This window comes from Chenopodium quinoa, unplaced genomic scaffold (assembly GCF_001683475.1).
Source record: "Chenopodium quinoa cultivar QQ74 unplaced genomic scaffold, ASM168347v1, whole genome shotgun sequence".
Classification (NCBI taxonomy): Eukaryota; Viridiplantae; Streptophyta; class Magnoliopsida; order Caryophyllales; family Amaranthaceae; genus Chenopodium; species Chenopodium quinoa.
This window is the reverse complement of record NW_018743033.1, coordinates 978,288-990,895: the sequence shown is the minus strand read 5'-3', so window position 1 is coordinate 990,895 and position 12,608 is coordinate 978,288. Positions and strand designations below refer to the sequence as shown.

At 44.4% G+C, this 12,608-nt stretch overlaps 1 pseudogene; it reads right to left on the bottom strand.

Moving 5' to 3' along the window:
* LOC110730527 overlaps positions 1-11,634 on the bottom strand; it is a 26,423-nt pseudogene extending 14,789 nt beyond the window's left edge.
* Positions 11,635-12,608: the final 974 nt, after the last annotated feature.

Below are 12,608 nucleotides of genomic sequence, written 5' to 3'. Positions count from 1 at the left end.
CGAAATCCTCTTCCGAGGAGCGTTCGACCAGCTGAGGATGGGAGCCGAGCACCTGGACCCCGCACCCTACCCGGTGTCTGGATTCAACGGCTCTTCATCGTATCCTGACGGAAGATTACACTTCCTGTCACCATCGGCGAAGGCCGAGCAGCTAGGAATATCATGGCCGAATTTTTGGTCGTAGATGCTCCATCTGCATACAACGTGATCATGGGGAGACCCCTCATTCACGGCATTCAAGGAGTCGTCTCCACGTATCATCAAATCATGATATACGTTTCAGACGAGGACGCTCCGAGAAAATAAAGGGCAGTCAAAAAGAAGCCCGCCGATGCAATCACCTCAAGCCATCCACGTCTCGCCGAGGCGACCGTGGCGATGGGGAGGAAAAGCACCGGACCGAAACGCCAAAAAGCCGAGAGGCTCAGACGTTTCGGCTAATGAAGCCCCAGACAACGAGAAATCTGATGGGGCCAAGAGGCTGACTCCGCCTCAGAGCCGAACGACTCTGATGGCCAGCCGCGGTCAGGAAAGTCTGCTAATATTGATAGCAGGCCGGAATTCGAGGAATCCAACTCTAAGAGCATGGAGACGGATGACCTGACCGAGTCAATAGAACTGACCGTAGGAGATCCGAACAGATGTGTTAGCATCGGGTCGTCACTGGAGCCAAACACCCGTGCGGCACTCGTCCAACTCCTACGGGCCAGTGGAGACGTGTTCGCCTTCTCAGCCGCAGAAATGCCCGGGATTGATCCGGACTTCGTCTCCCATAGGCTTAATGTCGACCCCTCCAGTCGACCCATTAAGCAGAAAAAAGCGGAACTACTCCGCCGAAAAGAACCAGAACATCGCAGCTGAGGTCGATAAAGCTCCTAGATGCTGGGTTCATTGAACCCTGTCAGTATCCGGAGTGGCTGGCCAATGTTGTAATGGTTCAGAAGGCAAATGGTAACTGGAGGATGTGCGTTGACTTCACGGACCTGAATAGGGCATGTCCCAAGGACTCCTATCCGCTGCCGAGGATCGACCAACTGTCGACTCGACAAGCGGGCATGCTCTGCTCAGTTTCATGGACGCATTCTCGGGATACCATCAGATCTTCATGCACCCCGAGGACCGAGCTAAAACAGCGTTCATAACAAGTTCCGGGTTGTACAATTACAGAATGATGCCCTTCGGATTGAAAAATGCGGGGCAACATATCAGAGGTTGGTTGATCAGGTTTTCGCCGAGCAAAAAGGCCGAAACATGGAGGTTTATGTTGACGACTCAATCGTCAAAAGCATAAAAGAAAAAAGATCATGTCACGGACCTAGCCGAAACCTTCGCCACCCTCAGAAAATACAAAATGAAGCTGAATCCGAAGAAATGTGTCTTCGGCGTGAAGTCAGGCAAGTTCCTCGGCTTCATGGTCAGCAAGAGGGGGATTGATGCAAACCCCGCCAAAGTACAAGCTGCTTTTAGACCTCCCCGAGCCGAAGACAAAAAGGGATATTCAGCGTCTAGCCGGGAGAATGGCTGCCTTGTCCAGGTTCATCTCACGAGCCTCAGACAAAGGGCTCCCTTTCTTCAAGGCGCTGAAGCTCCAAAATTCAAAAGGCATTGAATGGGGAGACGAACAAAAGTCAGCCTTTCAGCAGCTCCGTGAACACCTGGCTCAACTCCCAACACTGGCAAGGCCAGTCGTAGGAGACATCCTATACTTATACGTGGCGGTCAGTCCAGCCACGGTAAGCGCGGTGCTGCTAAGGAAGAAGAAAAAATTCAACAGCCGATCTATTTCGTCAGCCACACCCTGACGGATGCCGAGACGCGCTACCCATTGTTAGAAAAAGTGGCTTATGCAGTGGTGGTGGCTGCTCGGAAGTTGCGACCCTATTTTGATTCTCATCAAATAGCGGTTCTAACTGATCAGCCGTTAGAGAAAGTCCTCGGCAAGGTTGAAAAATCCGGTAGACTAGCAAAGTGGGCTTTCGAGCTCACCGAGTTCAGTATCGGTTATCAGCCGAGAACAGCCATCAAGGCGCAAGCCTTGGCAGACTTCTTGGCCGAGTGCTCCTATCAGGAGACTCTGGATGCAAGGAGGAAAATCTGGACCGTCTTCACGGATGGGTCCTCCACCGTGAACGGTTCGGGGGCAGGGGTCGTCATTACCTCTCCCGAAGGCAAAACCTTCGAGTATGCACTAAAATTTTCATTCAAAGCCTCTAACAACGAGGCCGAATATGAAGCAGCCATTGCTGGCTTAGACCTGTGCATATCGTTGGAAGCCGAGCATGTCTACCTCAAGACAGATTCTCAGCTGGTCGCCAATCAGATCCGGGGGGAGTATGAGGCTAAAGAGCCTTCAATGGCAGCTTACCTCACAAGGATCAAATCGACAATTGCGAAGCTGAGATCTTTCGAAGTAGAGCTGATCCCAAGGGGTCAAAATGCTCAAGCGGACGCACTCTCCAAACTTGCAAGCTCAACTCTGACTGAGTTAAGCCGTTCTGTCTATGTGGAGGTGCGCCGAGAAAAGAGTGTAGCCGAAGCAATATCAATCTGCTGCGCTGCACTCGAGCCGAGCTGGATGGATGACATCCTGGCTTATAAACTCAGGAACGAGCTCCCCGAGGATAGGAATTCGGCCTCCAAAATAAAGCGGATCAGTTCACGATTCCTCGTCTTCGGCGGCCAACTCCTCAGAAAATCCTTCTCCGCTCCATTGTTGAAATGCGTGGGTCCAACGGATGCCGACTATATTCTCCGAGAGATTCACCTCGGCATCTGCGGAAACCACATAGGAGGGAGAACCTTAGCCCACAAAGCTCTCAGGGCAGGGTATTTTTGGCCTACAATGATCTCGGATGCAAAGAACATGGTCAGAAAATGCGAGAAATGCCAAAAATTTGCACCGGTAATCCATCGGCCATGCCTAGATCTCCAGCCAATTCTTAATCCTCTTCCATTTGCACAATGGGGTTGGATATTCTGGGACCCTTTCCCGAGGCCCCATACAAAAGAAAGTGGCTGATAGTCGGAATCGACTATTTCAGCAAATGGATTGAAGCGGAAGCTGCTTCAAGCATATCTGAGCAAACTGTCAGACAGTTCATCTGGCAGAACATAATAACTCGGTTCGGCATCCCAAAAGTTTTTGTGTTCGACCACGGCAGACAGTTTGACAACCTGCCCTTGCGCCGATACACTGATCAGTTCGGGATAAAATTGGCTTACTCCGCGGTTTGCCACCCTCAGAGTAATGGCCAAGCTGAAGCCGCAAATAAACAGATCCTTAACGCTCTCAGAAAAAGAGTAGAGGATCAAAAGTCCAAGTGGGTAGAGGAACTTCCGGGAACCCTCTGGTCACTCCGGACAACCGAGAAGGAGGCAACGGGGCATTCACCTTTTCAGCTGGTGTATGGATCCGAAGCAGTGCTTCCAGTGGAAGTGGGCTCAGAAAGCCTACGAGTGAATCTCTTCTCAGCCGAGGAAAATGAGCAGCTCATGAAAGAGTCCCTCGACTTCCTTGACGAGATTAGAGATCTAGCCCGAGAAAGGATGGCTGCACACAAGCTCAGAATGAGCAAGTCCTACAACCGAAGAGTCTATCAACGACCTCTCAGAGTTGGGGATTTAGTTCTGAGGAATGCTGCAGCTGTTCAAAAAAGTCGCATTCATGGCAAACTCTCAGCATCTTGGAGGGACCTTATGAAATTTATCAAGAGCTTCAGCCCGGTACCTTCAGACTCAAACAAATGGATGGCACCGAGCTGAAAAACCATTGGAATGCCGATGTGCTCAAAAAATACTATGTGTAAATCCTTCGGATAGTGCAATCCATGTAAGTACACTGATTTTGTTTGTAAAAAGGCCATCGAGCCAGTATTCATTCAGATTGCGTGTATTCTTTAAGTCTTTATGCTTTCTACGGTTTTTCAAAAATTCAAGGTTTCATTCGGCGCTGTCCGGGGTATTGCATAATGATGCCTTGTACCTCGGCAAGCCGTAAAACCTGCCAAAAAAGGATACAAGCCCGAAGTATTGCATAGTGATGCCTTGTACTTCGGAGAATCTGTTCCTTTGGGCAAAAAGGCCATAGACTTATCCGAAACATAGCCTAAAAAATAGGAACTGATAAAGCCCCGAAGTATTGCATAGTGATGCCTTGTACTTCGGATGAATCAGTTCCGGGTGGTAGTTGCAACTCTGAAGTATTGCATGATGATGCCTCGTACTTCAGATAAACTGCTGCCCCGGCATGGTGTTTCGGATAGTTGTTCCCTTGGATGAATTGAAGAAAGTGTCACAAGAGTACCATCTCTAGAGTGAAAACTCTCAGGTGGGAAATCAGTACTTTAAAAACAGATGTAGAAAATAAAGCAAAGTGTTCAAAGATCCTCGGCTTAGCCGAGAAAAATTATCAGCCATTCCAGAATTCAGAAGACCTCATCTTCAGATTTCTGGGGGGGCAGAGGGAAATAGAGAAATGGCACAACTGATCTAATACCCTTCAGCTCAGCCGAAGTTTGATACTTATGTCAGTTTTTTCACAAGTTGAAAACATCCGAGTACAAACGGCAAAAAGAAGTCTCAGCAGAAATGATTCTCGCTAGCCGAAGTTCTGCACTTAGCAAATATTTGAAAGATCATTCAAAGAAAGCAGTAAAGTGCGAAGACTGGTAAAGCGAAGAAAAAAAAAATACACAAGAAAGCTGAGAAAGTGAACTTCTTTGAAATAAAAATGTTGAATTACAAAAATAGTCGGCAGCCGCCCACAAGCGGAAAGTAACAGCTGCCGAAATACGTACAGGCAAAATAAAAATATAATAAGCTGTTGTACGATAAGGCAAGCTGAAGCAAAAAAAAACAAAAGGCAAAAATTCAGAAAGCGGCAAGTCTAAAGTTGAGCGCATGATGAACCGCAAGATTCTGAAGACGACTGCCCGAGTTCCTATGCTTCAGCCTGAGGATCAGACTGATCAGCTTCATTGGGCCCAATGGTGGTCTCAGCTCCAGCAGCAGAAGAAGCAGGCTTTGCACTCTGCCGAGCCTCCCTTTCCCTCTGCTCAGCCTCCAACTCCATCCTCTCAGCTTCTTCCTCGGCTTCCTCAGCCTTAAGGATTTCAGCTTCGATTGGAGTGGCATACTTCATGTGAGGGTCTTCGGGATCTTGGACCCATTCAGCACATTTGGACCAGTCCAGCTTCGGCTCAGCATGAAGGCAGACCCTTCGGCACACTCTGAACCCGTTTCTAAAACCCATTTCATACTCTTCTTGGGTATAGATACGGACTTTGAGTAGAGCCTCAGCATCGGCCAACTTCTTCTTCGTCTCCTCCAAGTCTTCCTCGGATCTCTTCAGCTCATCGACGAGCTTGGAGGAGGAGCCTTTCAGCTCGGTAAACTCTTGCTGAACCTGGGAAGCCTCGGCCTGAACTTGGACCATTTCTTCCTTCTTGGCAGTGAGCTGATCCTCAGCCTCTTGTAGCTTAGCTCTTTGAGCTTCAGCAGCAGCAGCAGCCCTTGAGAGTTGGACATCCCTAGCTTGGAGCATCTCTTCAGCAGCCATTCTGCTGGCTTCAAGAGATTCTAGCTGATGCTGCACCTCAGCCTGTGCAGCAGCTCCTTGGATTCGGCTCTCGATAGCAGCCTTGAACTTGGAGATGTCCACCCCCAGGTGCTCTTGGAGGAATTTTTCCCCTTCCATCAGTGGGGGAAAAACCTCCATCTCCATAGCATCACAGAAGGTTTTCAGAGCTTCGGCAGCTTTTTTACCGTACTCCTCAACCTCCTGCTGCTTCTCTTCAGCTGCTGCCTGCTTCAGCTTAGCAAGCTTTAGCTCTTCCTCGGCTACCCTTTGATCGTGCTCGGCAGCGTCCACCCTATCTTGTAGGGAATCTATCAGCTCTACAGTGAGAGTCTGATTGTGCACGAACTGAAAACAGGGGCACAAGTTAAAAAAGTAAAAAATAATAGCTGAAAGGTTGAGTTCAGAAAGAAATCAAGGCAAGGAAAATTACCTGCATCATCAGCAGTTGGTTAGACCTGGCTGGGTCAGGAACTGATCTACTGGATTCGCCCATCCCAGCAGTGGCCTTCAGCGACCAGATCCTTGCCCTGTCTACTTCGGACATGCCAGCAAAATTGCCGAAGTAGGCTGCAGCTCCTTCTCGGTTTTGACCCCATATGAGGTCCCAGATGTGATCTGGGATTGGAATTCGGGGGCCGAGAAACCCATTTCTCCAGAATGCAGAGTCTGGAAAGAAGGGAAGGACGACGATGGAGCTTGATTAGCTTTGGTTGTCTCAGCATCGTCCTTCTCAGAGGAGTCAAGTACTATGACCTCCTCTTCTTCAGGGGTGAGGACGAAAGCCTCAACCTCTCTTGCGATATCTGCCGTGAAGCCTTCAGCACTTGACATCACGGCATCTTTATTTCCGTGCTCAGCAGCACTCTCCTTGATTTCTTCTTGGACCCCTCCCTTAGGTCCGGGAGTTCTCTGATCCACCTCCATCTCAGGAGGTGGTGGAGGGGTCTTTTGAGGAGATTGGGGTGTTGGCTGGGGAACCCTCGGCGATCCATTGCCTTCCTCAGGTTCCCTTATTGCGACGCCGATGGTCATCGGCCTCTGCTGAAAATCATGAGGGCCGATGATGGCCATCCTTCGGCGCCTTTTCAGAAGGGGCTGCTCGTCCATATCTGAATCTGAAGACTCTTGTATTTGATCTTCGGGACGAACAGGAGCTTTGCCTTCTCTGTGTCTGTTACTCTCTTCAGACTGTAACAGACAGGGGGGAAGAAGAGTGTGAGTAAAAAAAAAAAAAAAAAAAAAAAGAAAGAAAAAAGTTGTCTAAAAACTCACCGAGGTCTTCAGCAAAGCCTCGTCTTCTTCAGCTGCTCTAGCTGCAGCTTCGGCTTCAGCAGCTCTGGAGGACCCTTCTCCTCCTTCACAAGCTTCAATAACCCGTGCAACCTCTTCGGCTGTACGGGCAGCTTCAGCTTCTTCTTCCAGCAGCTGAAACAAGGGATCCCTCTTCTTCCACCAAGGCTTCTGCCTCTGATACAGAGCAACAGCCTCAATTTGGAAGTGGGAAGAGTCTAGGTGAACCTCTCGGCGCCTTGGTTCAGTGATAGGGGGAGCCCGATCAGTTACGACTCGTTCTCGGTTGACGCCAAGGCGAGCGTAATCAATGCCGATGTTGGTCTCGTCCCGTTCTGAAAAAGAAAAGGGGAGAAGTCAATTCAGTTAGTTCGGCACATCACAAGAAAGCAAAATGAAAGAAGAAAAGAGATAATTAAAAGGCCTCGGCCCCAGCCGAAGAAGATTACCATCCCTAAACTTTCGGCTGAGGCCGACAGCTGCCAGCATATTCTCTTGGAAAACATAGTGCGTATCGGGGAGCCAAGTCTCCGGGATATGCTGCATTCGGCCGCTGCCTCCCCGGTTCGGCAGCTTGCCGAAGATGTTCTGCTGATTAAGGTTCGGGTCTGGCCCGCTATCTTCGGGAGGACCTAAACTTCCCATATCAGGATCCGGCTCGGCAAGATACCGGGGAGCGCTGAAAACATAAGGATGGCTCGGCTCCGTGGGCGCCCTAACCCAAATCCATTGACCTCTCCAGTCCTTGTCTGAAGAGTCGTTCGGCCACATGGTTAGGAACGGGGGCCGAGACTCAATCCGATACCACCCAGAACCATGGCTTCCGTGCCCACTCTGAATATTTGGCACTAGCCGATGGAGCTTTCTGAAGCAGTGCAGGTTCGGCACGTATCTGAAGAATTTGCAGACCCATAAGTACGTCATTACCCTTCGGATGCTGGTGGGGGTCAGCTGGCACAGGGAAATGTTGTAATGGATCAGCAAGTCTCGGACGAATACGTCCAAAGGGAACCTCAGCCCATACTGAAGCTGTCTCGTGTACACCCCCACATACCCCGGGGGTGGACGATGGATTCTATCGGATGCTGAGGGCATTCGGCACCAATATCCATCAGCTTCAAAAATGCCGTAGTGCAACTCAATTTGCTCAGCAAATCGATATTGATCGGCGTTCTCTACCCACCATGAGTAGGGACGGTTCTTTATCATGGCCGAAGCTACTTCGGCATCCTCCCACTCTGAAAACCCTGGGAGGATATCCCAAAGGACAGCGGGAACTTCATCATCCCGTCCTGAAGCTCTCACCCCCTCAGCCCTCTGAGGAGGAGCCGAAGAAATGGGAGTCGCCCTAACCCCTTCAGCAGGGTCAGACTCTGTCCTTCGTCCATTCCAGGTCCCAATCCTGACCCTGGGATCGGGGATTAGCCTTGCTCTTCTTGGAGCACGGGCTCCACCTCTAACTCCCCTCACCATTGACGAATTTCGAAGGAAAAAGTCGAAAAAGGGGAAAGAGTGCAAAGTCGAAGAAAGATGAAATAAAATCAAAGGAATTTACCTTGATCTGAAGCAAAAGCCGCCGATTTACGAATTGGTAGTGACAAGTCTCAGCTTCTAAGCTTAATGCTCGGGGAATTTGCGAAGTTTTGATGCGGGCTCTTGAGCGTTCTTGAGAATTCTGGGTTTGTGTTGATGAGTGAGTGGGGAGAGAAGACGCGCCTCTATTTATATCTCCAGAAATGGGAATTCAAGGAGTCTGCGTTTCAATTTCTCTCAAGCACCCCACTAAGTAACCGTTAAACACACAACCTTGCAGTTAAATCGCCCACTACCCGTCCAACTTCCGCAATCATCCACATTAACTGTTGTTATCTCATTAATCATGGGTTAATTACGGTTTAAATTCACATTTTTGGATCAGCAAATCATTCACTTCCCTCCTTTTCTGGTTAAATCAAACCCGACCCGTCATCCTTCCAAATCGGGTCTGGGGGGCAAGTTGTTTGGGTCCAATTTAGTCCAATTGGGCCTGGTCACTGAATGATCCAATTAAAAGCCCAAGGCAAAGGTTCAACTCTCCAAATATGCTAAAGTCAAAAATCAACATCCTCAAAGCCATGTCAAGGTCAGTCAACGGCCCAATCAGCTTGGCCCAGCCCAACTGATTTCCGGGCCCAATCCGCCTCCTTCATTAGCCAAGGTATAAAAGCCAACAATTTGGTCAATTCTTGGTAAGACAAAGACAAAGACAAAGACAAAGACAAAGACAAAGACAAAGACAAAGACAATAAAGCCTCAAGCAACTAAACTCTTGCACAGCTTTCTCTCTCTAATATACTGACTTAAGCATCGGAGGGGCCTTCCTCGGCGTCCCCCCCGAGGCTAGTTTACGTGTATTTGTTGTGCAGGAAACCCTCGGCTCCTGCGTCGTTCGGACCGAGACCAAGTTCCCTCAAGATAAAAGGATCTTCCGAGATTCGATTGTTTTCATCCGAAACACATGGTTATATATACACTAATTCTCGAATCATATGTTAGACAAGTTTTATAATGGCTAAACTATCTACTCCGTACAATGTTATATCGAGTACATGCCTATATTGACATTGATTCGACTTAATCTTGACCCAAGACTACAATAATTGATTTGACTTAAACTTGATTTGATCCAATAATTATCCAATTCGAACATGATTTGAATTTGAATTTACATGTATATAAACCCACTCCAAACCCAACTCGACACATTCTGAACTTAAAATTCAACTCGACTCATTGTTGACTTAAGCTAAATCAGACCTATACTCGACATGGTAAACCACCCAACATAACCAAACAAAAATTCATAAGTTGGAGACTTTACTTATTAATCCGACAAGACCGACCCAAATATGATCCAAGATCTAACATGATCTGACCCAAACCAACCTAAAGATCCTAATTGATGAGAGCTCTACCAGACTACCAATCAATAATTTACGTAAGACTGTAAGAGGACTTTCGACAGGGTACGTTAGAGACGTATCTTGTTACTGTATTTATCTTCGATATGCAAATTGTATGTTTAAAATTAGGGTAAAACAAAAATGTATGGACCATGAAATATTGAACCATCTTTTAAGTAATTAATGTTAGTCTGTGATAAAGAAAGCTAGGCCCCGACTTCAGAAACAAAATTTTCTTTTAAGGCCAACTTTTAAAATATTTTTTTTTAAAATTTTTGTTTTATGATAATATATAGCCGTTAGGAATTTAGATAATTTAGGGCTCTATATATAAAAAGCCAAAAAGTGTCAAAAAAATGTTAATTTAAATTAACATTAATTACGATAATCAATATATAATTTTTTTTTTCTCACATTTATAAATTAATAATAACAACTCGTGTTTTCGAACTTATTAACTTTATTTTATCCAAACTTACTCTTCTCACAAGCAATCAGTGTAAATAAGGTGAGCAAAAGAGGGGTCTGGATGAGTGTGAAAGTGATATTTATTTACGATTTATTTTATACTCGAATGAAGTAAATTAAGTGGCTAACTAACTTGTCACATGAGTAACTATCTCATATTATTCCAACATATGAAGCTGCAACCCAAATGAAACAACTAATCGTCACGTTAATCCGATAATACTACTCTAAGTTTAGGATATGCATTCGTTCATGCATATGTGTGATTACATAAATGCTCCTAATTATGCACTAGCAAATGCAGTAATATATATACTCCCTTTAAAGTGCCTCCTGAAGAGAATTGGGGAGGAAGAAAAGAGAGTAGGGTACGTATGAAAGAGAAAAGGGTACCCATTATGCTTTCACCAAATTCTCTCACAATAGATATAATGGGAAAAAAAAAATCTCTAATTTCCACTCTACATTTAAATACAAGAAAATAATAGATATTTATTTCAATGTCTTTATTTTTCCCCTCTATATTAATTTAAATTTAGTACATAGTAAAACCAAGTTGTATGTATTGTCTTTTTCACTATTAGTCGTCTCAAAACATTGTACGAGTCGCATCACTCTTGAAGGGTATGTAATTATTAAATTAAGGAAATTGATTTTGGTGCGCGCATACAATGTGAGATATAAGGGACACAGAGAATCGTATTGTGGAATAACATTATTTATTTATTTTAATTTAAGGCAAGAAATACTTACATTTCTCTTTGCTGTAAGTGGGTCATAACCCGTACCCGCCGAAGCAAAGCTTACACCCGTAGCAAAGTCATTCAAGCTAAGATTTGGGTCCAAATAAGCTGGAATTAATGATTTTAAACCAACATATGAAGCTGCAACACACATGAAACAACTAATGGTCACGTTAATCTTTACGTTGTATAACAAACGTACATTAACATATAACGTTAGCTAGCTTAACTGATAAATTTTTTTAGCTCGTTATGAGCTAATAGACCAAGAACGAAAATGTCGCAAAAAACATACCTATTAAGTCCGTAGGGAGCCTTCCATTAGTGAATCTTCCGGTGGGAGCTTCGTCCAGTAAATCAACACCATAAGGAGGAAAATTACTTCTAAAAATTGTTTGTATGTAGTTATTATTGCCTGGATCAACGGTCGAATCCCCAAATATATAAACTGCTGTAATAGATGATTTATTGGTTGGCTTTTGTTTTGCTAGATTATGACCATTTCCAACAGTTAAAGTAGTGGCCAAAATCAGGAAAGAGAGTAATAAACTCAAAATTGGACAATAATATTGCTTACACAAAGACATACTTCGTATATAGTTAAAAATGGCAAGAAAAGAAATTTTAATTTGTTTTATGCACATGTATATGTGTGTTGAGCACGTACTTATATATAGGTCTTAATTTTATAAGCTTTCTAGAGTGTTGTATATTCAGCATTTATCAGTTAGATTAACATTTACAGTTAGATGGGACAAAACTGTCCGTATTGAATTATATATTCTGTTTGGAATGAGCTTAAAATTGGACAGCCCGATTTAACTTGGATCACAAATTTTTTTTGATTTAATTTTTAATTTTTATATACTACAGAAATTGATAATGATAGGCCTTAAGTTCTGAAACTTATTATATAATTTATTAAATTTATTCAGGTCAGGTCAGACCATATCAGAAGAGTTCATACCTAGACAAACCAGATCTTCTAACTTGATGAACATTCTTCACTAACTTTGACTACAAATTTTGAGTAATGTAAGTAAAAAAATTAGTATCAAGTAAAATTCTTTTAGATTGATATTAATGTGAAATTTAATATTATAATTTTTTTTTATCAATATTTAATTATACTTCCTCCGTTTCTTTTTAGTTGACACGTTTCTTTAGTCACGTTTGTCAATGCCCAGATTCAACTATTAATATCTTTAATTACCGATAAGCAAAAAAATATGAAAATCTGATAATTTAAAAATAGTTATTGTGACAGATCTAACAAGATCACACATGACTATATTTTTCATTACATATAAAGCACAAAATACGGTCAAAGGGGAGTGTATAAAGTTAAAACGTGTCAACTAAAAGAAAAAGGAGGTAGTATATATTAATGGTCAAACTCACACGGCACATTGATATGTGTAATAAATTGGATTGTATCAATTATAATGGAACAAAGGGATTAAAAAATTAATACATGAAATTATATGTACGTTGAGATGAATCAATTAAGATTTATGTGACTATAATTTGTCATGCATAACAATTACTAAAGATGGTTCAATAAAAATGAGTGTTAATTAAGCTGTT